This window comes from Polypterus senegalus, chromosome 9, assembly GCF_016835505.1.
Source record: "Polypterus senegalus isolate Bchr_013 chromosome 9, ASM1683550v1, whole genome shotgun sequence".
Classification (NCBI taxonomy): domain Eukaryota; kingdom Metazoa; phylum Chordata; class Cladistia; order Polypteriformes; family Polypteridae; genus Polypterus; species Polypterus senegalus.
Genome location: NC_053162.1, coordinates 28,629,448 through 28,656,069, shown reverse-complemented (window position 1 = coordinate 28,656,069; position 26,622 = coordinate 28,629,448). Strand labels below are relative to the sequence as shown.

The following is a 26,622-nucleotide window of genomic DNA, read 5'->3' as shown; positions in this document are numbered from 1 at the left end:
AATTAAGAAAAGGGTTAGAATGAAAACCTGCAGCCACTGGGGCCCTCCAGGACCAGAGCTGGGGACCCCTGATATAAATGATTTAGATAGCAATATAAATAACAAGCTGGTTAAGTTTGCAGATGATACCAAGATAGGTGGATTAGCAGATAATTTGGAATCCGTTATATCATTACAGAAGGACTTGGATAGCATACAGGCTTGGGCAGATTTGTGGCAGATGAAATTTAATGTCAGTAAATGTAAAGTATTACAAATAGGAAGTAAAAATATTAGGTCTGAATACACAATGGGTGGTCTGAAAATCGAGAGTACACCTTATGAGAAGGATTTAGGAGTCATAGTGGACTCTAAGCTATCGACTTCCCGACAGTGTTCAGAAGCCATTAAGAAGGCTAACAGAATGTTAGGTTATATAGCACGATGTGTGGTCACGGGAGGTTCTGCTCAACCTTTATAATGCACTGGTGAGGCCTCATCTTGAGTACTGTGTGCAGTTTTGGTCTCCAGGCTACAAAAAGGACATAGCAGCACTTGAAAAGGTCCAGAGAAGAGTGACTAGGCTGATTTCATGGCTACAGGGGTTGAATTATGAGGAAAGATTAAAAGAGCTGAGCCTTTACAGTTTAAGCAAAAGATTAAGAGGTGACATGATTGAAGTGTTTAAAATTATGAAGGGAATTAGTACAGTGGTTCGAGACTTGTATTTTAAAATGAATTCATCAAGAACACAGGGACACAGTTGGAAACTTGTTAAGGGTAAATTTCGCACAAACATTAGGAAGTTTTTCTTTACACAAAGAACGATAGACACTTGGAATAAGTGACCAAGTAGTGTGGTAGACAGTAAGACGTTAAGGACTTTCAAAACTCGACTTGATGTTTTCTTGGAGGAAACAAGTGGATAGGACTGGCGAGCTTTGTTAGGCTGAATGGCCTGTTCTCGTCTAGAGTGTTCTAATGTTCTAACAAACTCACTTCCCATCTCCTTCTCTTTTCCTCCACTCTTCCCAAGCAAGCTTCTTCCTCTGTCACCCAACTCCAGCTTCAGTGTAGGGATGAGTGGAGGATTGGCTTCCTTGAGCCCTTCCAGTTCTAGGACGTTGTCTTTAGGAAGCACTTCCAGGGCTTGCAGAAGTCTGACAAAGTAGGGATTGCTAATCCCTGCAGTGGCACTCATGGAAGTTTACAGGGCTGCCCCAAGGGACTACAGCTCCCAGCATGCACTGTGGATGTCCCAACCCAGGAATGCTGCCATCTATCATGTTGTGGGAGTATCAGAGTCCAAACAGGTTATCTCCCCCGGTCTCATCTTTATATTGGCTTCCCAGCTGTGTGAGAGTCTTTGGTCCATTCCTGCTTGTATGTACCCTCTTGCATATGGACATCTTTTGTTAATCTTCTGGCAAAGGCAAGGAAAGTCCCGGTTAAGTAAGAGATCGGAACCCATCGTGACTGGGACATCAGAGCATGTGTGCTGTCTATCACAGGGTCGATGCAGGCAACATTGGCTTTTTGCACAGGGTTGGTAAGGTGAAAGGCCAAGTGATTCATTTAGACTTCAGAGTAGAAGATGTTTTCCAGAGTGTGAGGAGGTGTATGGACTGGATATGAGTGATTACCCTAAATGCCTTCTTCTTTGCAAGCCCTACCTCTATCAGCTAGGTCATACACTTTATAGAGTGACTGGCCTACGAAGCCTTGACAGCCCATCTCTGTTGGTTCACAGCCCAGTCTCACACTTTGCTCTATCAGCTCCTGGTACTTGGTGAGTTTTCTCACATATGCCTCCTCCATGCACTCTTCTCAGGGTATGGAGAATTCAAACATGATCACCATCTTTGGTTGAGTTTGACCCTGTCTGGACGTATTGTTGTTATGTGAATGTGTTAAGGAGACCTTAGCTGCTTGTCCAAATCTGCACTCCACTGCTGGTCTACAGCTGAGTCATGGAAGCTTGCTGGTGATCTTGACCATGAGGTGAGCTTTTCTCTGGACCTGACAAAAACGTCTTGGTGCTTGCTGGTGGTAATAACAGAGAGGCTACTATTTCAAAATCGGCTTTGAGAACGTGGTTGTGCCACCAACAGTAGCGGCCTTCTGCAAGAACGTATTAGAAGGATCCATTTCCAGAGCAAAAATCACAGGATGGTGTTTTTCCTCAAAATAAAGGTTTGTCCCCCCTGTAAACTTGTCTTTTTAATATTACCAAAAAAGATGTGTTCTGAAATTACTGACAGCATTGGGTGGTCTGTAACACACTCCTAAAATAAGGCCTCTTTCCCAAATGTTTTCCAGGTAAATCCAGATGTCTTCACTAAGATGGGGCTCATCGTCCAACTGAAGAGAACTTTGTCTGACATAAACAGCAACCCCATCTCCTTTTCTGTTCTGTCTATCCTTCCTAAAACTGTATATCTCTCTATGTTACACTCATCCCCTTCTTTGTTATTTAGCCAGGTTTCTGTTATTGCTGTAATATCATACTCATATATCATGCTCTGTTACTTAAAACTCTACCTCACTTGTTTTATTTTTGATACTTCTAGCATTAAGGGAAGCTATTTTTAATGTGTTACTCACTTTACTTTTGTAAAAATGCTAAATTTGGATTCCAACACGCTGAATTTGACACTGAGCAATTTGCCCATTGTGAAAGCTAGGGGGTGCCACTAAGCCCCAAAATCCCAAACATGACACACAAACACACCCAAGGGTTCAATAAAGGGGGTGTTTATTGCAAGTACAAACAGTTATACACGTTGTCTCTTCTTCTTTGTCTTTATCTCTGCACCGCACTGCTTCGCCTGCCAGCTCCTTCCTTCCTCCCAGCTCTGACTCGCCTGGACAAGGCAGTGCATTCTCTTTCATTGAGGATCCAGGAGTTCACCCGTCGGAAGCACTTTAGGATCATATGGAAGTTCCAAATAGTAAGGAATGTAACTCCCTGCAGCAACCCCTAGAGGCACCCATGGACCCCAGCAGGGCTGTGCTACTGGACTACAATTCACAGCATTCCCTGCAGATGCCCAAATGGGTACCAATACCCAGGGATGTTGCCACCTAGCGTCCAGGGGAAGACAATAAGCCAGAAATATTGCTCATCCAGGGCCAGGTGAGGATCCCAAACCCCAAAACTCCCAGCATGTTGTCCCTCACACCATCTGAAATGTATTTATTATGCAAACAGAAATGCTGAAGTGACTTAATTGCTCCTTGAGAGATCAACATTTTAACTGGAGGAGCCTGATAATCAAGTTCTCCAGCACAGCACTCAAAATAAACAATCTATTCAGAGTGAGCAATGTAAGCTATGAAAATTGGTAGGAAGACACGTCGTGTGGCATTGGGTACCTGACCTGAAGAGCCTTGCGGCTTAAGACAGAAAAAAGGCATCTGAGGGTGAATGGCAGTAGAAAGATAAACCTACAGTAAGTAAATGTGATACTACCAGGAAATAGAGATTAAGAGACGACATGACTGAAGTCCTCGTTTGTTACTTAAATAAAATCTGCAACAAGAATACGGGGGCACAGTTGGAAACATGTGGGTGGATTTCACACAATTGCTAGAAAAATTTTCTCCACACAAAGAACCAAAGACACATGGAACAAGTTAGCAAGTAGTGTGGTGGAGTACAGGCCATTGTTTATTAAGTTTTCGTACGCACAAAAAGAGGCTTGAAATGTGCATACGCAACTTCCCACGTAAAGGCCGGGATTCCCAAAATAAAAAAAAAACTTGACAGAGGAACATGCTGTGGAAGACAGGGGGCACTACCAAGCCCCAAATCCCAGACTCACACAGTCACAGGTTCAATTATTATGGATTTTATTCGTCCAAGTACCTTATATAAAATAGGGAATGTACAGGGTGGTCCAGACCTAATTATGCAGATCCAGATCATCTGGATGACTTTGATTTATTCGGGGATGATTCCGCGAAGGTGATTCTTCATGTAATCAGTTCGCACACTTCTCGATGGTCCAGGATTTTTTGGGTGATTTTCTATGTAATAAACTTAATAAGTTATAGCGTAATGAATTAGATCTGGACCGCCCTATATATGGAAGTTGAATCCTTCCTTTTCTCTTCTCTTTTCTTCTCCCTACTCCTCTTCCTCTTGCAAATACTGTCCTCTGCCTGCCGACTCCGACTCCTTGAGGCAAGGTGGAGCAGCTCCCTTTAAACCAGATCCTGGGAATACTTCTGGTGTCTGCCCAAAGTCTGACTGAAGCACTTCCAGGTCAAACGGAAGTTTCTAGAATGCAGACATGGTTCCTTCCTATGGCTCCCCCTGGGAGCACCCATGGCATGCAAAAGGGCTGCATCATGGGACTACACTTCCCATAATGCCTGTGGGCTGAAATTAGGGTTATGTATCTCTTGGCACAAAGTCTCGTCTCGCGGGATGTGAAAGTATCTCTCTGAAAAAGTCACGTCTCGTCCCAGGCTAAAAAGTCTCATCTCGTCCCTGGATTTTTTTCTTATAAATACAGAGAAATCATTTAAAACACTAACTTTCTTTGTGTTTTTAGTCAAGTCAGCGGTCTCCTAGGGGGTGTACTTACTGTTTCACCTGACAATACATCATGCAAAGCGATTTGTTTAATTAGGTGTGACGACTGAAAAATGTGTTTAGAAGAGTGCATCCTCTTCAGTATTTCACGACAAACGCAGCAAGTGTGCTGTCCGATGGGTTCAGCGTATTCCATGGAAAATGAGGGGGATTTTACATAATGCATGCCTCATAATACCTGATATGGTTGACTCGTCTAATGTCAATGAATTCTGCGTAAAATGACATTCTCTTCAGTGCCTTTATGAAACCTACTGTCTTGCCCTGTCTACCTCTGGAGCACTTTTTGTTTCTATCACTCTTAAACAGGGGGTCTACTTGTCCCCTAATGCCATTTTTCTATCACACTGGCTATCAAGGTGCTCCTCCCTGCCGGTGTGGTCCTTCAGTTTTTTGACAGATTTGTCCAGGATAGCCTCTTCACTTATGTAAAAGGGCCAGGGGGACAGAACATCCCTAGAGTCTTCCATTAGCCGTTATAGTGTGCTCAATGGCTTCAAAATACCAGCTGTAGATTTTAACCTTTTTTCTAATGTTAAAAACTCATCCTCAATATCTCTACAAGCCATTAACATCTTACTTCGGTATCACTCAACAAGGAGCAAACACTCCGATGGAGAGTATGTTGTAATCACAAAGTAGAACACAAACGTGACCTGAAGGCACTGATTCATAACACGGATACCTAAAGGTTTTTGATGATGATGATGATGATGATTCATTAAGGTGTTCATCAGATTATTCAAAGGACCACGAGCTTTGTACTGCATAGAAATTCCTAAGCTAAGATGTGTACCGCAGAAGCTCATCTGAGTCATCTTGTACTTGTAGCCATTTTGCACTACACCCTTAAGTTTTCTGAGCCTCGAATGGATCTGCCCACCCAAAACAGAACAAGAATGATCTTCTATATACACACAAATGAAGCCAAAAAGCACAGTCTCTTCTTCTTTTAACACTTTGGACTATTGCCTTATTTCATCTCATTTGTTGTGCATATTGTTCAGCATTTTTCTTATTCCGACATTAGCTATTATACCTCACAAGAAAATTGAGAGATTCACACTGAATATTTATAAGAGACTTAATTTGCTATCATCGCTTAATGAATATTACATCTTGAGCTACTGGATATTTGTACTACATAATTTAATTTTAAAAATGTGCAGGAATACATGAATTATTTAAAATGATGTTCTTTTCTAGTCATGCCTTGCACTTTGAACCAAAGTTTTTTGTCAAATAAATTTTTCCTTGTAATAAAAAAATACATTTAAATTTAATGCCAGTAGAATTTCAGTCAAAACTGATTTAGCCATACACCACAACTTAAGAAAGTGATTTAAGATAGTGATTGAGGTCGATATTGTTGTTCCATTCATCCATCCATGTTGCAAGTCCTTTCCAACCAGAATCAGAGCCAGATGGGCGCTCCTGGTCTATTGGGGATCAGGCTGGCGCACACCACTCCACACCAGGACAATATAGTGTTGGCAATTACAAGTATTACCAAGTTTTTGGGAAGCAGGAGGAAAATTGGAGCACCACAGAACAGGTACACGCCACACAAAGACACAGACTCTGAAGGCGCTAATGTTCTAGACTTGTCCTTCTGGCCTCTTGCCAAGGCTAGGATACATGCAGAATCTTCCGAGAGGTACACTCAACCCTTTTATATGGCATGAGTCTCCAAAGCCATTCCTCAGATTCTGAGGGGACCCCACAAGCTCTGCTCCCTTCTCCCATTGCCATCTCTTGGCATCTGCAGGAATCTCTGGGAGCACTTGGTCACTCTTGCTATTCTGAAGACCTTAACCTGGAGTGACACTGCCCTGCTTGGGGCAAAATTCCCCAACCGCCTGACTTCTCGTTGTAGCAACACCAGCTCAGCCACGATCTTGACTTCTTTTCTGTCCCTTTCACCTCCCATTTCTTTCTCATTTCTCCTGTTTATGCTGCTCAGGTTCTTTTGTACAAATGTGGGAATAGGTGCCGTGATTATGATCCCCAGGGCACTAATGAGGAAATTGGCTGGGCTGGCTACATCTGCACAGGACTATGCTATTAGGCAATGTCCCCATCAAAACTCTGTGTCCACTTGACCACATTACCACTTGCACCTACACCTCAACCCAAGCCTGGGGGCACAGTAATTGCTGAAAACACGCACACTGCCACAGACCCCTAAATGTGCTTTACCACAGAGGCCGTACCAAGCATTTATATAGTGTTCCTAAGACTTTGTTCAGTGAGTGTTGCAAATGTGCCTACTTAATGATACTGTAAATGGCAAGAATGAAATGATACAGGATCTGGGGTCTTCTAAATTGGTGTGGTGTGAATGAATAAGGGTATAAGCTGTCCAGTACCAAATGCTGCTAGGATGGGCTCTCACTACTCATGCCCAGCCTTCTACTCAGGGCATACTGGTACACACCCATCAGTACCACTTGAGTGTCATCAGTCAGACTAACAGCATATCACTGAAAGGCCTCTGGAAGAACACACAAGCAAATGTGCAAGTATTCAAATTGGCAATAGTGCCAAAAATTGCCCATGAATCTATGCACTCACCCAGGGATTCATGTATTCTTGGCTACAGGATATAAGAATTCATGACTTGAAGACCCTTACAGAAAGTATCACCAGAATGAAATCAATGGTCTTTCATCTAAATAAAAGTATTTTCAGTACCTAATACTCACTTCTTCCAGTACTTGATTTATAAAAGCCAAAGACTATGCCAGCAGTAATAGCCACAAGGCAGAAACGAATGCCTGTCCATATGTCAGTCCACCAAATGGCACACTCATGCACAAACACACATTAGTTTACACTGAGCCGTTTTACACACGCAAATCCGGGCTGGTCAATGGAGAATCCTGGCCATACACTATACCACGGACATTTTAGAAGCTTCAGTGGTAAGGTCATTGTTCGTTCTTATTTATCGTAAATAAACTCCTAACCACTTTTGTTGAGAATTTTTGAAGGCAGATGGGCTGAGGTCAGGGTTAGGAACATGACTCAAATGGAGACTACAAATTACAATGCATGCAGTTAGAAATTAAATTATCTGCAATTCTTCTCTCCACTGGCATTTACCCTTGTGAATCCTATCACATTATGTTTTGGGAGTTAAAAAATGTCATTACTAAGTGCACCAGGCCAAGTTTAAAATGTTTGTATCACACTATCTTTGCCAGAGAGACAAAACATTTCAGTTACCTACCTGAATGGGCCGCCACAAATTGGAACTGGAGTGCTGCCATGCAGTGGGTGATGCCTCTGTACCACACCAGTTCTCATCCCCAAAAGGCCTGACCCTATTCGCTCTCCGACAGTTTCGACTCCTCTGGGGATGGGGCTCCCTAAGGTTTTCCCTAATCCCCTTCATTATGTGAGCATTAACATAGCAACAAAAAAAAAAAACACTAACTCCATAGATAGTCAGGTCAGGTTGGGGAGTATGCACTGGTACAGTGTGTCACCGGACCCACCACAAGATTAAATGGCTTGGGATCCTGGTTGGCAACCCCCCAGGCAAACACGTGGTCCAGTCCCACCGCCTGGAAATGACCATCTGTCTGCTGCAGCGAGGTGTTACATGGGCGTCCCCTTGGTCTAGTCCACTCCTTTGAGTCCTCAACAATGAGGATCCTGTGAGCCGGATCACCCTCAGGGAATCACGCCACATGGCCATAGTGCCGTAACTGACGCTCTCTCACAATGCAGATAATGTGCCTCATTTAGGACTCTGTGAAGCAAAGTCAGACCAGCAGTACCCAAGGATTCTCCAAAGATGCAAAGTTCTGAAGGAGTCCAGTCTTTGTCTTAGGTCACTGCATAGCGTCTGTATCTCACAACCATATTGTAAGACAGGAAGCACCAGGACTCAAATTTTCATCCTTTTGCAAAGATATTGGGAGCACTACACACACCTTTCCAGCGACTTCATGACCTCCCCGTACTCTTGCAATCTGTCTACTAACTTCATAGGAAGAGTCACCAGAGACATGAATGTCACTGCTGTGGTAAGTAAACCTCTCGACAAAGTTGACACTCTCTCTGCAGACAGACACGCTGCTGATGGCTGTGCCGAAGAGGTCATTACAGGCCTGGATCTTGGTTTTTATCCAGGACACTCGCAAACCCAGAAACTCAGACTCATCGCACAGTCTCTCGAGAGCCCCAATCAGAACCTCCATTGACTCTATGAAGATCACAGCATCATCAGCCTCCATTGACTCTGTAAAGACCACAGCATCATCAGCAAAGTCAAGATCAGTGAATCTTTCTTTGCCAACAGAAGCCCCACTGCCGCTACACCCCACAACCCTGCCCAACACGCAGTCTACGCAAGCATTGCACAGAGCAGGAGCAAGAACACACTCCTGACGAGCCCCAGAATCAACTGAGAAAAACACAGAGGTTCTGCCTCCTCACTGCACAGCACTCACAATACCAGTGTACAGCCCAGCCCTGATATCCAGCAACTTCAGGGGGATCCCGCAAAGTCTCAGGATGTCCCACAGGGCAGTTCAATCAACTGAGTCAAACACTTTATGAAAATCGACAAAGGCTGCAAAGAAACTCTGTAGACATTCACATTTGTGCTCTATGAGAAGCATCAGTGCCAGGACGCGGTCGATGGTAGACTTCTTAGTCATAAAGCCAGACTGCTCTGGTTGAACAAGTGATCATGGATCCTATCAAGGATTGACCCTATTAACTGGCACTGAGAACAGTGTTAAGCCCCTGTAGTTGCTGCAACCCAGCTGATCACCCTTTCCAGATAGGTACAAGTCCCGTTTTCTAATCAGTTGGGATGACACCCGTCTCCCAAATGGAAGCAAAGATTGCTTGTAATGCAAGGATGACAGCCTTCTCACCAGCCTGGAGAAGTTCACTCCGGATATCACAGATCCCTGCCTCCTCCCCTGTCCTCAGCTAGTTCACCACCTGTGCAATCTCGGTGAGACTGGGTGGTTCACAGCTAATTGAAGGATCAGCCTCAAGAACCATGGACCCAGAGATGTCCAACGTCCTAGCTGGAGGATCAGCTCTAAACAGCTGGTCAAGAGGTGCAGAACAACAAAAACTCAAGTGATTTCAAAGTTTTCATAAATAATTCTTATGACCCCAATTAATTATAAAATATATTTACAGATCTCTCTGCAGGTCACTGTCTCAGCCTTTGAGCACCGATTGTGGTGGGGGGCTTCTTATGTTTTGCCTTGGTTGGAAGTGTTGGGTTCAGAAGCACTAAAGAGTTCAAATTGTTTTACTGTGATAAGAAACTTCTCCCTAAAATACTGCCATTAAAATGTGCCATTTGTATGAAAATAGGGGGTTGAAAGATGGTAATTAAATTAGTTAAATGCAGTGCAGTTAAAAAAGTAACACCTAAAAGTTATTTTCCAATTAAATATAGCATACCAAACTGTGCAATATAAAACATCTCCACCAACCTCCTTTTCCCTTGCAGCAAGATTCAAAAATAGCCCTACTGGGCGTGAAACCGCCCAACTTGGCAAAAGTCACCAGATTGTTAGAAGCTGAACCTCCTAGGTTCCTATTTTAACGGCCTACGGACTAACTTCAAACATCGCCCCTTTACAAAAGTCGAACGCTTTCCAACTTTATAAAATGATTAGCTCGGAGCTTCCGAAGTCCACGGTTTACAACATTAAAAATAATTTTAAAAACAAACGACCGCCGAATAGGAGACTCAAGAGGCTGTCTGTTTCTTTAACAGCAGATGCGGCCTACGCCTCGAAAAGCGGCTTGTTCCGGCTTTGCCCGTTTACTACTTTATCCTTGCACGCCACGGGGGGGAGAAATAGTTCCCAAGATAAACGCGAAAAAAAAAACATACACAAAGTTGAGCAGATAAAATTGTATTTTACTCTGGTTAATAACAAGGATCCGTGATACCGCCAGTCATTTCCGCAAGAGCACACGAGTACCCTGAGGTGAAAAGTGGTGTCTCCGAAGCGGTCATCGGTGGCTGTGTCTGTTGAATGCTGAAAGAGCGGAAGGATACATTGAGAAGGGCGGTTCTCCAGTTGACAGGAGCGACAGTACAAGCGAAGAGAAGATGTTGTTGTGGAGAGAGGAAATCTGTGTCCAGATTGCAATTAATTTTACACTGGATACGCACTTATGACCCGTGGTGCTTTCTTGTTTTTATTTTTTCTTTTTAAAGTTTCTGAACGAATGCGTAAATACTGCTTCCGTGAAGTTGCACCTGATCCAGCCTCCGTATCGTTGTCTTCTTTCCGTTGAGGGGGGGAAGAGAGAGAAAGAGAGAAAGATGGATGTAGCCACTCGTTTACTTTAGTGCCCGAGGTAAGTGGTCGAGTGGAGGGGTTTGCTCAGGACTCGGGGGCAAAATGCGTAGCCAAGGTGTGCGGATTACACACAGGGGGGTTACGTAACGACAGCTTCGCCTCTTCGACGGTGTTGGAGGTGCGGAGTGCGCTGCGGGGGCTGACACCCAGCGAGCTGTCAAAAAAGAAGAGTGAGTGCCAGAAGATTGGGGGGTGCAAAGGGCGAACGGGAGCTGCTCGCGACGTTTTCGTCATCATTTTTTTTTTTTCTGGCAAGGAAGGTTGGTAAATGAGGGAAGCTTCGCGAGGTTTCTGAGCTGCTGTCGCCGTATTTGTTTGCCCGTACGAGTCGCTTGTTGCTACGGCCCGTGCGCAGTTAGTTGTCTCACGCGGCTTTCTTGGGATCTGTCCGGCCGGACGGAGAAGTAACGTCCGAGAGCACGTTTAAGGATCTAGAGGGTTGGCTGAGCTTCCTGCAGTTGCTCTTATCGAACAATCGGGATACGATCTGGTTAATTGTGCCTACTTCAATAAACTTATCATGTTGTACCGTTGGGGCATAAGTGTGAGTGAGGCAGCGATTGCCTGCGCTTGTATTGACTTTGGCACTGTCTTGAGCTTCACTTTCGTGGATACTCGGAGCCCAACTCTGCTAAAAGCTTCGTAAATAATGCGCCCCATCCCCCACCAAGAGAAAAAAAAACCCGCTTTAGCCAGTATCTGTCACTTTTCTAAACTCAGAAGGACACGAGTACTTAAATACGTCCTTTAAAAAAACGAATCGACCGCAGCCTAAAACTATTGATAGCAATTAACAGCAGTTGATTTTAAATTCATTGTTCTGAACTAGTATATTCATTTCAAGACTACTGGGTGCCCAACCCAAACAACAGAACACAAATCAGGAGCTAACTTCTGGCTGCGTACCCGTTGATGTGCTCTGCTGATAGTTTGCTTTTTTATTTTCATTTTGCACGTTTTTGGGCTGTTCGGGAAGACTGGAAAACGTGAAGTAGTGGGGGAAACCCACGCTACACACAAATCACACCTCAGCACCACCAGGAAGCAGACCACAGCCCAGAGATCGTGTTAACTTTAAACCTTGTTCAAGGGTCTTCAGATAATGAATGAGGCGTTACTGTCAAGTCATGCCCTATTCCTTTTATATAGCACCATTAACCGCTTCAACAACAACTGTTTTGTTTTTAAACTAGCCCAATGAACAGCACTCGCTATTAAAAAAACCAATCGACTTGAAGTCTTCCAGCCATTCAGTTGGTCTTTTTTATTTTTAACTTGATTCAGCAGATGGTCACGAGGAGCAAATTGGCTAACCTGGCAGCAACAGGTGCAAGGCAGGAACCAAGTGTGGATAGGCTGTCATTCCTTCACGGGTCATGTTCATACACATTCATGCATTCTGGAGAAGTCGATTTAACACATTAGCATGGCTTCAGACTGTTGTAAGGAACTTGAGAGAACAGGCAGACATCACACATAAGGCATTCCAGCATGAAGTTGAATCAGGATGAACTCTTTGCATTAGGCTCTCCCAGCATACACTTTCCTTTAACTCTTGTTAAGTGCTCTGTAATGTTCCCAGCTATTTTGCTTAGCTGTCTGGCCTTTTTTTAACCAGTGACTGAAATTCTCAGTCATACTTGATATGTGCACCTTTAAGAACACATTCATTTATCCAAGAACACACCCAGTCAGAATGACAGTAGTTCAAGTGTCATGATTTACACGCCAGTTTTCATCTGGCTTTTCTCCTTCTTTTAAAGTCAATTAAATGCTTACCTTTTTATTTTTGTGTTTAGTTTGATTCTTATTGAAAAGTGTTTTTTTTTAACCACAGTCATTTAGTATCAAAGTAAACCCACACAAAACTTAAGTCATCTTTCTTTTAAACAAATTCATTTTAACTGCCTTTAAAAAAAAATCATCCAGATAACAGCATCTACATGATTATAAATCGGCCCTAGCGTCCAGGTGTGTTTGTGTTTCGTCTGTTTTGCTCACCCTGTGATGCACTGTCAAGTAGTCCATGGATTGTTCCTGCCTTGTGCCCCATTCTTGCTGGGATAGGATTCAGCTACCCTGCCACCCAGCTCAGGATAAAGCGGGTTTAGGGGATTGATGGTTTCTGAACAATGCAAATATTAATTACTTAAAGATGACACTTGATTACAAATTCTACTGGGAATTGTAGTTTTCTTACTTCTGGCCGTAGATCTGCTATTAGGTTAATGTCTCCGTGTGATCTTGAGCGTGAGCAGAGTTCATCCACAGCTGGTTTCTGCCTTGGCCTGTTGCTGCTGCTATAGACTGAGCTTTCTATTAGTCTAATCTAGAAAAAGTTGTTTTAGATGATGGAAGTATGTTAAAGTATAAACTGCATGCATCTATCCATTCCCTGAACTTAATTTAGAGATGCAGGGAGACAGAGCCTAAACTAGCACAAGCAGACACAAAGCATGAACCAGCCTAGGACAGAATGCCAGTACTGTTTTTAAAAATGACAATCTGACCCTGACCTAAATTATCTAGGTAATTTGGACAGATGGTGGCTACCTCAGATAACTGAAAACTTGGATAAAACGGATGGCTGCAACCATTTTGGAGTGAAAATTACAGATTTTGCCAATTTATATGGTGCAGTATCACTTTTAAGCCTCTTTTCATACCTTAGTGAATTTAATGTTATATAAAAACAAAAAAAAAATATGCACCTTCACACTTGCTTTTGTGGTACGTCATTTATTATGCAGTTGATATATACAGTAATTTTAAGAATAAAAATGTATATTGTCATTACATTTTTTAATTTGAATTGTTTGTCTCACATTGAAGTTAAAAAAAATAATGCATAACAAAAACAAGGATAAAAAGAGGGTAAAGTATAGTAGGGCGGCACGGTGGCGCAGTGGTAGCGCTGCTGCCTCGCAGTTAGGAGACCTGCGTGGAGTTTGCATGTTCTCCCCGTGTCTGCGTGGGTTTCCTCCCACAGCCCAAAGACATGCAGGTTAGGTGGATTGGCGATTCTAAATTGGCCCTAGTGTGTGCTTGGTGTGGGGGTGTGTTTGTGTGTGTCCTGCGGTGGGTTGGCACCCTGCCTAGGATTGGTTCCTGCCTTGTGCCCTGTGTTGGCTCCAGCAGACCCCCGTGACCCTGTGTTCGGACTCAGCGGGTTGGAAAATGGATGGATGGAAGTATAGTATTTATGAACTCAGTACAGTACACATGGCAAAGATTTTATGAATTATAAGAAAAGTAGTGTATTACACTTGCAGGTTCTCCATGTGGAAACACTGATAATCAGGGTTCTACTGTACTGTTTAAAATAAACTTGATATACAGGGCAAGCAAGAATATAAATGAAGATCTGACTGACCAGCTCGAGTGTAGTATTAAAAGTGAAACATTCAAAATTAACAACGCTCAAGTATTGATAGACCCGAGGATGAACTGGGGTTGGACCGACATGAAAATCAGAGTTGAATGTGCTATAGATAGGTAAATATCAGCGAAACTAGAAGGTAAAGCCCAGCAAATAGCCCTGGAGTAAATGTAGGTGTGTAGTTAATGAAAGTATGAAATATGGGGCGTCTGGTTTTAAATATTACACTCTGTGGACCCTTAGAAGTAGATCTAGATGGGTGGTTTCAGAGAGTAGGAGCTGTAGAAATGTATAGTGAGGTTTGTAACAGGTGTGTTTGAAATAACCAGCATTATCAGATAACCTGGGCTACTGGTGGTGGTGGTGGTGTAAGTTAATAGCAGTGTTTGCTAGTGCGTCTATATTTAACAAGAAACCAGAAAAAGGTTTAGAAGACTGCAGTTCAGTATCGGTGCAGTTAAAGAGCAAACCTTTTCTTTTTTTTTTAAAGTTTGGACTTAAAAACAGTTGATAGTTTTGTTGGTTCAGCAGGGTGATCTGAGCTAATCCATTTTTTTTTTTAATTTTTGAATGATCTAGTCACTACTTTCCATTTCATGCCCTTGCTTGTGAATAATGGTCAGGGGTTGTTTCTCTTTTCCTGTGAAATAAGTCCTTCATCCTTAGTTTAACCAATAATAATGTTGATTTTTTCATTATTATTTGAATTGTTTTACTCTTTAGCATTTACAATATAAACCATTGGCATAATTTATTATAATCCCAGGCATGCAAAAATCTGTAACGTATTCAAGGACAGTTTTACACTCGTCAAATGCCATATTTGTTAAAAGATTTAAGACAGTTTTGTAATGTTTATTTAATTTTGACTAGCCCTGCTGCATAGCAACTCTGGTATTACAGCTTGTGTTAAATAAAAAATGACCAATTTTTTTTTTAACATGTGAAATTTAAAGGTGTGTGGGTGAAGTATAAACTTCTGGTGAATTCATATTAACTAAGCTGTGAGCGTGCCATACTCGTGTCTGACTAAAGGTCTGTGTAAAACAAAGATTGATGGGGGAATCAGCACTTTAAATAGCTAGCTAGGCATAACGTGTGTTATGGTGTTTGCATAAAGAACATCAGAGAGTTGTTTTAAGATGAATTAGGCCCAGCAGTTTTAAAAGGATTTCATGATCAACTCTTGGGAAGGTTTGTCAGCAGAGGACACTGTTGTTATTGAGTAAAAAAAAAAAAGTTTACAAGTGATGAGTGTCATTCATTACAATATTGGTGTCTGTGTATGTAGCTAATATTTCCAAAGCAGCTCACAATATCAATTTACCGTGTTTCCATATTTCTACTTTTGGAATACTGGTATGTGGCATGCTCAAGGCCTCACAGTGGGTCTTTTTTAATGTGTTACTGTGTGCTGTGCAGTACAGTCCAAAGCCTCAGTCACTGCATGCCAAAATTTTATTAAAAAAGTTGAAGAATTTCATTTGAGATCTGCCTATTGTTTTCTTTGTTATGAAACATTCCAATTAGAAATACAAAATATTGCTTATTAGTTTCACACGGGTCTCTGTAATTGAAGAGCTATCTGCACTTTTTTTTCTTGGAAGTGTTGGTGTAAATGTTACTTGGCTTAAAAGTTCTGCATTCCAAATGAGAGACTTTGCCACATGGTGACTGCAAAAATGTATGGAAGGCTCAAATTTGGAGACAGCTGTCCTAAATTGCTTACATTTGCTTTTACTTTCTCACTCTGTCTCTGTCTCTCACACACATGCTCTCTGCCTTTGCCCTTTCAGTTGTATTAAAAAGTGAAGTTTTTAATATAACTATTGATAAGTAAATGCATGGCTGTATATAATAACAGTGCAATATTCTTTATCTATAAACTGCCTTTTTATATAATATATCAGCATTTCTGTGTAATCCAGACAGATGGTGCACAATAACTGAGAAAATTGATATGGATGGTATTTCAATATTTTTCATTGATAGACCGAGGACAACTGTTGTTACTTTATTTATTTTGTATGTCATCTTTGGAATGTAGATTAGCTCAGTATAATTACCTTATCACTAAATTTCTGTCTTCCTTACCAGAAAAATCCCAGAAGGTATTTGTCATTAGCACAAAAACAAATAGGGAAATATATGTTATTTGTGTTAGGATGTACTTCTCTTGCAGTTTGTATATATTATTGATTAAAAATGCAGAAGTTGATAAGTAAGGTTTGTGCAATAAATACAGAACCTGAATATTATTTGTAAGATTTAATATAGAAAATTAGTAATAGAAAAAAAATCAGTTGCATAGCTCCATTAAAATGGCCTCTATAGCAGATTAAAAATTTTCAAACATTTTTCTTTTTAAGAGTATGTAGATATAACCAATATCTACAGGGTGAAAGGAGGAAACAACAAATTACAATTAATTTAATAATTAGCAGCTTCATCACAACCACTGGTACAAAAAAACTGACTTTGTTAATTATTAAAAAATCCACTGCTAACAATATGCAATAATATGTCCGAATGATATAAAGAATAGATTCTGTTAGGTATACCTTAAATTTTATATTCTATAGAAATACTGCTGCTGCACATTATTTAAAGTTTAATTATCTTCAGACTTTTTTCTCTTTTCACTTATTCCATTACAGATTAACCAGACTATCCTGTCAGTTTTGGATGAAAGGCAGGAGCCAACACTGAATGGGACAGAAGTTTGTTACAAGGCACACACATACACCCTGAAGGCCAGTTTAGAGCTCCCAAATCTAAATAAGGTATTTGCCACACTTGGAACCCATGAAACCTTCAGAGCATTCACACATGACCATCGCACACCAGGGGGCCGGGTTCCAGAACATACTGCAAACCTCCATTTCAGCTAACAGTGTTTCAGTTGTTTTTGTATTGTCTGAAGGAATAGACTGAAGGGCAGCAGTATTTGGGGCTGTGCTTATTATTTTTCTTTTTTTTTAATAGATATGTCCTTTTCATAAAGAACTCCCAATTATAAAGAGACATAATACAAAACTATGAATGTGTTATTGGAACATAACATAACAGCAAGGAAAATATAAATATGAAGCAGTAAGGAATTTAAGTTTGTGTACTACTGCATTTACCGGTTCCCTAAAAGCTGCACAAAGTTTGTTTTTTCCAGTAAACAAGTGTTCAATTCTGTCTGTTTCTCTCCCGTAACCCCCTGTTGCATAATTGGTTGTTGTCCTTGGTCGTAGGAGACAAGTAAGGTGTTGCGTGTATTTTGTTCTGTTGATTGGTAATTCTTTTTTTTTTTGTTTGCAGTGTAAATGTTTATGTATTGTAGTGTGGGCCACTTAAAGCTTGGAGGAGTAGCTGCATAATCCACAGGTCCTACTGACTTGATTGTTGCCTACTGTAAGTCTTGGAGAGGAGTGCTATTTAAGACATGCTGCTTACCAAAGAAGGGCTGTACCTCGGTACCAATGCAGTCCACTGGAGTACAAGCTACATTTATTTGTCTGTTTAATCACCTGGATTTGCAAAGAAGGAATAGCTTAGGTACACCACATCACTAAGAAAGAGAAGCACAATTAATGTAGTGTGCTTTGTATAGTGGAAAGTCTAAGAGTAAATTGGAGCATACACAGCCTGCCGATCCTTTTCATTTAAAAGGGTCAGTCCATGTGAAAAGATCATTCTAAGAAAAAGCTGTTTCCGTTACCAGGTTCTATTGGAGTGGAAAGGTACCAAATCTTAATATGATTGCCAGCTTCTGCTCCATACACACTGATTGAACATGTGGAAACTATTTTTGGCTGTAATATGGGAATGTTTGAATATGCAGATATGGATATGTTGCAGTATATGAAGTTTTTAATAAGCTACAGCTTAAATAAGAGAGGTGGGACTGTAATAAAATGGTGATGCTGGAGAACAGTGTTGGATAACACTAAACGTAAGGTCAGATAATGACTCTCATATGTATAACTTTGAACCTGTGATCACATGAAGTGTATCATTACAGACTTAATTACCTTAGCTTGCTTAATCTACTTTTTAGGCATTTGTAAATATATAACCTCTTAAAACTAATAAACCCTCTTCAGGGTTTTTTTCGGGTCATGTCTTTGCCCAAGCAAACAATCTTGTCTTACATGAAATGTTGTGATATTTTGCATTTTTGATCTGGCAGCTTTACAGCTTTATATCAGTATTTCTGAGCTGTTGCACAAGGTGCCAGTCTACCCATTGTGTCAAATTTCAAGTGAAACTCAAAACTGGCTTTGTTTGCACATACAACACGCAGTCCTTATTAATTCTCAAACACACTTAATCCAATACAGAACCAGGAAGGGACCAGGGCCTACCCTGGCAACAGTGATTAAATGGCTGGAAAGCAGTCCTGGATGAGATACCCGTCGGTTGTAGAGAGAGGTTAGGAGCACACACTGATACAGCATGTTGCCGCATCCACCATTATAAACCACCTCAGGATACCAGATTAGAACCTGAGTGCAGCCAGGCAGCGGGTGGCACCTCAGCAGCACACTAGTTCAGATGGAATGGAGCAGTGTGAGTTTTTTTTTATGGTGACTGGAGTGCCAATTCTGCCACCAACCCCCAAGTTTGGATGGATGCAAATTAATGTCATACCCAGGATGGAGCAATCCACTGTAGGACACACTTATGCTTGAATAGAAAGATCATAACTTCTAAGACATAGACCAAGTTAATACCCAAACCTAATTTAACTGCAGAGTGCTGCACATGTTATGTTTTGCAGGTAATATAAGTGATATGTCTACAGAGATAAAAGTGCTCGGAAGATTACTCTAAAACACTTTCTCAAGAAGAGATCATTGGACAGTGTCTGTCAGCAAGCTTCTCTTCAGATCTAGGCAGCATGTAGAATAAAACCTTCACGGCTTCATCTGTTAGTAATGTCAATCTCCAGTCATTCTGACTTGCAGGCATCTTTCAGATTACTAGCTGTATTAACTTTTCTATCTTTTCCACAACTGAATGTGGCTGCATGACTTCCTCACTGAAAGAGAATCAGGCGAACAGCCAAAGAATGCTTCCTTTGTCGGGGGCTGCCAGCATGCTGTGCATATGTTAACCATGTCTTGTTCAAACTCTTACTTCTCACCTTATGCTTCTTTTGACAGACAGGTTAGTATTTCTGTCTACGTTTCCACCTGTCATCCACATAACAGACAGTCAGGCTGCAGTCTTGTGTGGAGACTGGAGATAACAGATACAGAAAAGTGGTAAGTGTATAGGCATAGAGAGTGTTTGGTTGAGGAATATGTCTTTTAATTTTTTACCACTTAATGACAAAACACCAATGCAGTGTTGATAACAGAAAAAGAATCGCAAAGTAACAACAGAAAGAAAAAGAAATCATTATAAAATCATTATAATTCCAGGCCTTCTGTGAGGTGTACAGATTTTCTAATAGTGTATTTAGAGTTTTTTTTTGTTTTAGTCAGATTTTGGATTTTCTTTGAAATTTGATCTGCTCTGATATATGAAATATAATGAGTGTTTTATGTTGTTTTCCCATATGCCTCTCAATGGGTGCTCCTAGTGGAAGGTCATCTCCTGCTTTTTGCTAGGATATGCTTTAACTCACTGCGTTTCCAAATAGGTTAAAGTGGATAGGAAATGTGGAAGAAAGTAAAATGTAATTGAGTTAGAATATGGAGAAAAATGAAAGATTTAATTTTCAGAGATTTATCAACAGTTTGTATTTGCTTCATTCCAAAGAAACGTTAGTTCATCCATCCATTCATCCATTATCCCTCCCTTGAGCAACCTTAATTTATTAATCCGCCAGACAGAGCATCCAAAAAAAAAAGTTTCTCAGTGTTAATTGGGTACAAGGATATTAATTTATACAGCATTTTGGGTTATGAAAATGTACATGCTATTTTGATCGGTTCCTATATGGTTACGTTATTTTTATCACATAATCCAAGAATACCGAGCTGCCTTTCCAGTGTTGCTTTTTACTGGGCAAGACGTCGCTGAATACTCTTAGCCAAAAAAATATAAAAACTAATGTTTTACAGTTGAAACATTTAGCTCTAAAAAGTAAGTCATTTTGCTTTTAAGCCCTGGTGGAAAAACTAGCATCCTGCTGCTTTAAATGCTGTGTACAGGAAGTAATCATTAAAGTTTGAGAGTAAACTGTTCAAGTGAAAGCGAAATTAAGATTTGGGGGGGGTTTGGGCAAGACCTGCCCGTTTAGTTGTGTAGAATCTTCATGTCCTTCTGAGAAGCAACATTGGATAGCCGTAAAGTATGCAGTTTTGTTAAATGAAGAAAACAGAATTATTTGCCAATATAGAGATTCATTGTTTTGACCATCGATTTTATCACCCAAAGAATACAAATCATGGAGTGCCGAGTTACTACCAGTAATAAAGGATACAAGGCAGTAGTGACCTTTGCATCGGATACCAGGCATTTTTAATGCACACACACATTCAGTTGGACATGCAGTTTGGGGGATTTTAACAATTGAAACATCATTGGATTGTGAGTCTGTAGAAGAAACTTGGAGAGAAGATGCAAACTCTCTATAGTATTCAGTGCAGTCATTAATTTTATCAAGGTTCAAAGAACAATTCTAGCCACTTTGGTGCCTTCTTCCACATAATGCATATACAGGCAGTCCCCGGGTTACGTACGAGATAGGGACTGTAGGTTTGTACTTAAGTTGAATTTGTATGTAAGTTGGAACAGGTACATTATTTTAATAAATGCTATTGTTGACCGACTGTAACAAAGTGCTCTGCCAATGAATGATGGAGTTTCACCTCTTTCTGACCTTTTTATTATTTCTACTTTATTTTCAATGGTGATTTTTTTCTCTTCTTTACTGTATCACCAGCACTTGCATCAGATTTGTGTTTCAGAGACATTCTTGAAGGGTGAAGACAAAACGTTAAGATGAGCTCTTCTGCACAGCACTGTACACGCTGTCACAGCAGGAAGGCACCGGACGTCAACACGTCTGAAGTATAGGGTGGTCCAGATCTAATCATGTAATATTCAGTATGCTATATCTTGTTCAGTTTATTACATAGAAAATCACCCAAAAAATCCCAGACCATTGAGATGTGTGCGAACTGACAACATGAAGAATCATCTTCACGCTTAATTGGAATCATCCCTGCATAAATCAAAGTTATCCAGACGATCTGGATCTGCATAATTAGATCTGGACCACCCTGTACTGACAAAAGACAACTTCCTGCTATGTGCGTAACAGTACAAGCAGGCTTGCTATTGAGAATGAATGGGGGCAGCGAGGGGCAGTTCATCACCAGCCCAACTTACAGTCACCTCCACTACAGTAAACTGCCTGCAGTGTCCGCTGCACCACTGCCCCCATTCAACACGCAGCCATCTGAGGCACACTATACTGCTACCCCCCACTGCCCCGTTCACCCTCAATGGCCTCCGTTTAGCCACAACCGGGTCACCGCTCGCAGCATTATCAGCCGCCCCAACGAGAATAATCGGGCAGCCGTGTGTTATGGGCGGGCAGTGAAACCACTTGCCGTTGGGAGCCAGCCGAGGGATGCTACACTGCGCGAGCAGCGAAATCGCCCCTCTCCAGCCTCCATCCAGCCACCAATTGCAGCGTCACCAGCTGCGGCCCCGTTCGTATGTTGTAGGTCGGATGTCCGTAACCTGGGGACTACCTGTATTGTTTAATTTCCTTTTCTGATGTAAATTCATTGTTAGGATCAGTCACACCATTACAACACCATTCTTTAAGTACATTGTGCAGGTACACTTTTGATTTGCTGCCAAAGTCACTAGTATCTTATGAGTGAACTTTACTGTTTATCCATAAATCTTCCCTTTTTTATATACCTGTACATTGGACACACTGCATTTAACCTTCCTGCTTTTACATAATCTGTTCTGAGCCTGACACTTCTTCATTTTGAGTGATAAAACTTATTTTTACTTCTCTGTTCTTAAAATACAACACAAATGATATAAGCAAGTAAACTGAATGTAACTATTTAAATACAGTTTGGCCATTTTCAAAAAGCAGAATAGGAAATAGGTAAGAACTGTGCTGCAGCAGTCTAAAAGGTTCTGTTTGTGCCATTTGCCTTTGTTCTTTTCAAAATCCATAGGGCATTTTTGTCCCAGTATTTTGAATGTTCTTTGTCAATGGAGTGAAAACTACTGAAATTATAGTTTTCAGAACCATCCAGAATATCCTGATAAAATTTTGTGCCAAACACTTGAAAACAGTCTATTTGAAGCTAAGTCAGATTTGTATGAGGGTTGATGCAACACTCAAAGAACATTCAAAAATTGTTTGTTTTTGTCAGTATATATTAGAAGGGACACCAGAATTAATGAACATTCCCTGAAATGGTCATGTATATGAATCATTTGCAGAAGAAAAGGCAACTTAATGTTGCAGATTTAAAATGCAGTTTCAAAGCATTGCACCATTGCAAGCTGTTAATGTTTGGTCCGTAATTAAAAAGGGCAATTCTTTTTCTATCGATCACTTACAAGGTAGTTTTAAAGTATTAAACACTGCGTCATTTCAGTGTTTGGTCCATAGTTATAGGCACTCTGTTTTAAACTTATTTTAATATTGTACCCATTATTTATTGAAGAATAAACTGCTATGCTGTTGACTCTTTCATAAATGTAAATGATTACAAACAGGTGTTTGATGTTTTTCATAGTATTTTAGGTCATACTTTCAAAAATGCAATAAAGTAAAGCAATGTAGGGATGAAAAAAAATAAAAGTACAGAATACACTTTTATGCTTTGTAAGTGTTAGCTAACATTTCTTATTCCAGCAGGCAGAAATATTAGCCCAGCCTTTGTTAAACTAGGAAAAAATAAACATGAAAGGTGACTTTTTAATGTGAATTATGCTTGGAATGTAGTGCTATGGAAATAATAATACAGTACACATTTACCTTTCAGCTATATATCATTTACTTACATTTCCTCTGAACATTTTATGGAAAAATAAACCTTTATTTTTTGTGGTAATTTATGACCAACTCTCTAAAATCATGGCAATATAATAAAACTTGTCAAAGAACCAGAGGCACTTAACTTTAAGAGCAATACTGTAGAGTGAGTCAGAGAGTACTTATGTCACAGACTAGGTTGATCACTTTTAAATTCTGTAAAAAGGCTGAAGATTGTGGCATTACAGTCTTGAATTCTTTGTAGATAATGTGATATAAAACTTGTCATTGCTTACTTTAAAAACAGTGAATGCAATTTAATGACTTGTGTTTTACAAAGTGTCTGTCAGCTAGCAAGTTGAAATTTAGTAAAGGACACTAAAATATGACATCTTTTTAGATGTTTTTGATCTTGCAAAAAAAGAGGGTAAGCTACAAATACTGTAGAATCTCCAAAGAAGTTAATTATGATAAAGGGATATCTCCTGTCACTCAGCTGTAGAAGAACTCGCAAAAAATACTTTCCCCTGGGTTGCAGCCCAGCACTACTTCCCATTTCTCACTGCTTTTCTTGCAGAATCAAGACACATCACAGTACGTCTATGGAGCAGGACACCAGCTGAGTGCCACAGATAGGACTCATGCAACTTGTCATAAGCACTTCATGCTTTACAGAAGCACCGTGAATAATAATAATAAAAAAAAAGTAAAAAATATTAATAACTAGCAAAATACCCACGATTCGCAGCGGAGAAGTAGTGTGTTAAAGAAGTTATGAAAAAGAAAAGGAAACATTTAAAAAAAAAAAAGTAACATGATGTCAATGTGTTTTGTCACTGTTATGAGTGTTGCTGTCATATATATATATACTAGCAAAATACCCGCGCTTCGCAGCGATGTCGTGTGTTAAAGAAGTTATGAAAAAGAAAAGGTAACATTTTAAAAATAACGTAACATGATTGTCAAAGTAATTGTTTTGTGTATTTGGCGGCAGCGTCACAAAGTTGTTTTTGTCTAGCTGCATCAGAAAATGTACCACGACGTCTGACACGCCTCCTTTTTACTGTTTTCACACAGCTTGGATTGCTGCTGTCATAATGGCTTTGAGTCTATATATATATATATATATATATATATATATATATATACATCTCTACAGTACAATACAATTTATTTTTTGTATAGCCCAAAATCACACAAGAAGTGCCGCAATGGGCTTTAACGGGCCCTGCCTCCTGACAGCCCCTCAGACTTGACCCTCTTAAGAAGACCAGAAAAAACTCCCAAAAAAAACCCTTGTAGGGAAAAAATCGAAGAAACCTTGGGAAAGGCTTTATGAATAATGGATACAAAGCGCGTTCCTAGGACTGATCGGAGGCAAATTTCATTTCAAAAGACTACCCGAGCGAAGCCTTGATAAAAGCATGGTTTTGTGCACACTGAAAAGCAAGCAAAATTAGATGCATTACAGAAAGCGGACTTTGTGGCTCTTACTGGGGATCATTGGACTTCCGTGACCGTTAGTAATTCTAATTACAAAATGTTTAATGATCACACTGTTTTAGCCTAATGTACAAAATAATTTTGGCTAAGGTTACTCAGAGTTTAAAGGTGAAGCTGGTCAAATTACCTTTTATGTTTCTGCCTTATTTTGTTAAGAAGAAAACTGCACTTTATGTTGAAATTTTTGTTATTATTATTTAAAGACAATACCATTCTGAAAATGTACTTAAAGTACTTAAAATACCACTTTATTTTTAAGTCTGCCCAATTTTAGCCAGGGATGATATTTTTGTTTCTGTTTTGAATTCAAATGCAGTTTAAAAGCATTTTTTTTTTCAGAAATTAAAAGAGCTTGAGTTTACAATATTCATGTCCATGTCTATTATTTGATTTAGTCGCCCACTAAAACCCTTTTAAATTAAAAAAAAAAACATTTGCGATTTGGGGCAAATTTTCATGTGTGATTACATATGATTAATCAAGATTAATTATTACACAGCCTCTAATTAATTAGATTAATTTTTTTAATCGAGTCCCACCCCTAATATATATATGTACATATATATGTAGATTTGTATATATATGTATATACAGTATATATGTAGATATGTATATGTGTATATATATATATATATGTGTGTGTGTGTGTGTATATATATATATATATATATATATATATATATATATATATATATATATATATATATATATATATATGCCAGCAACACTCATGACAATGACAACACAATTACATTGTCAATCATGTTACGTTATTATTAAAATGTTTCCTTTTCTTTTTCATTACTTCTTTAACACAATACTTCTCCGCAGCAAAGCGCGGGTATTTTGCTAGTACAGTATAAAAATAAATATTCTAGAAGTACGGAGTAGAATTTCACATTAGATGATAACACATAATATGATTTGGATTTGTTTAGGAGACCTCATTCATCAAGCTGCCTCTCCCATTTGGCCATTTCACATCTGAAATAGCATAAATTTGATGAAAGGACCCCTCTTTCCCACGATTCTTGCAATCCTCCATCAGGGATGACTTTACCTTAGGCAGGCAATATATAATTTTGTTATTTTCTTGGGAATTGTTACATATGCATTATTTTCAATTTTACTTTAAAAAATTTTGTAAAAACAATACTTGTCCTTTATTTTCTGCCCTGTTCATGGTTACATCTCTTCCTCGCCAGAAGGAATGTAACGCCGCTTGTGTTGTGAGGGTGAGGGATCTGCTGTCTTCCTGCTGCTGGCGAGCTGCACGTTTTGCTTGTCTCTTGTCGTTGTTTTAAGTGCTGGGAGCACATGATGCTTGTCTGACAGATGCAATCCAACAACTGCTAGGGTTAGATGTCTGTGGACTTGTTTTAAATGATGGCTCACTGCCTGGTCTCGTTTGACGTTCTAAAAACAATACTTGTCAACTTTGTAAAATGTTCTCACTATATGACCCCTGCAGGATATCCCAGTCTGTAGTTCCAAAGCAGTCTCTGAGAGCTTGCTCTGCCTCAGGGGACCACTTCCTGAATGAGCGTGTGGTTGCAGGTATCTCCCTCACTCTTGGTTTGTAGTGAGGCTGAAGCAGAACCAGGTTTATGATCTGCTTTCCCAAGCACAGGCAGCGGGGTGGCTGTATGCGTTTTTAACGTTTGCATACAGTAGGTCAATAGTCTTATTTCCCCAGGTGTTACAATCCACACACTGGGAGAAGGCAGGTAATATTTTGTCCAGCGTCACTTGGTTAAAGTCTCCAGCGATTAGCACAAGCACCTCGCGGTGCTGCATTTGTAGTTTAGCAACAGCGGAATGGATGACATCACACGCTGTCTCTACGTCC

At 40.2% G+C, this 26,622-nt stretch overlaps 1 protein-coding gene across 6 annotated transcripts in view; it reads left to right on the top strand.

Annotated features, from left to right (window-relative positions):
- Positions 1-10,491: 10,491 nt before the first annotated feature.
- Positions 10,492-26,622, top strand: part of rc3h2 (ring finger and CCCH-type domains 2) — an 86,425-nt gene continuing 70,294 nt past the window's right edge. For 3 of the 6 annotated variants that reach the window (XM_039762795.1, XM_039762791.1, XM_039762793.1), the window contains exon 1: positions 10,492-10,930. The gene's annotated coding sequence lies outside the window, so the exon portion shown is untranslated. Of the gene's footprint in view, positions 10,931-16,968; positions 17,095-26,622 lie in introns of all 6 variants that reach the window. The other 3 variants (XM_039762794.1, XM_039762796.1, XM_039762792.1) reach the window with 2 other exon arrangements.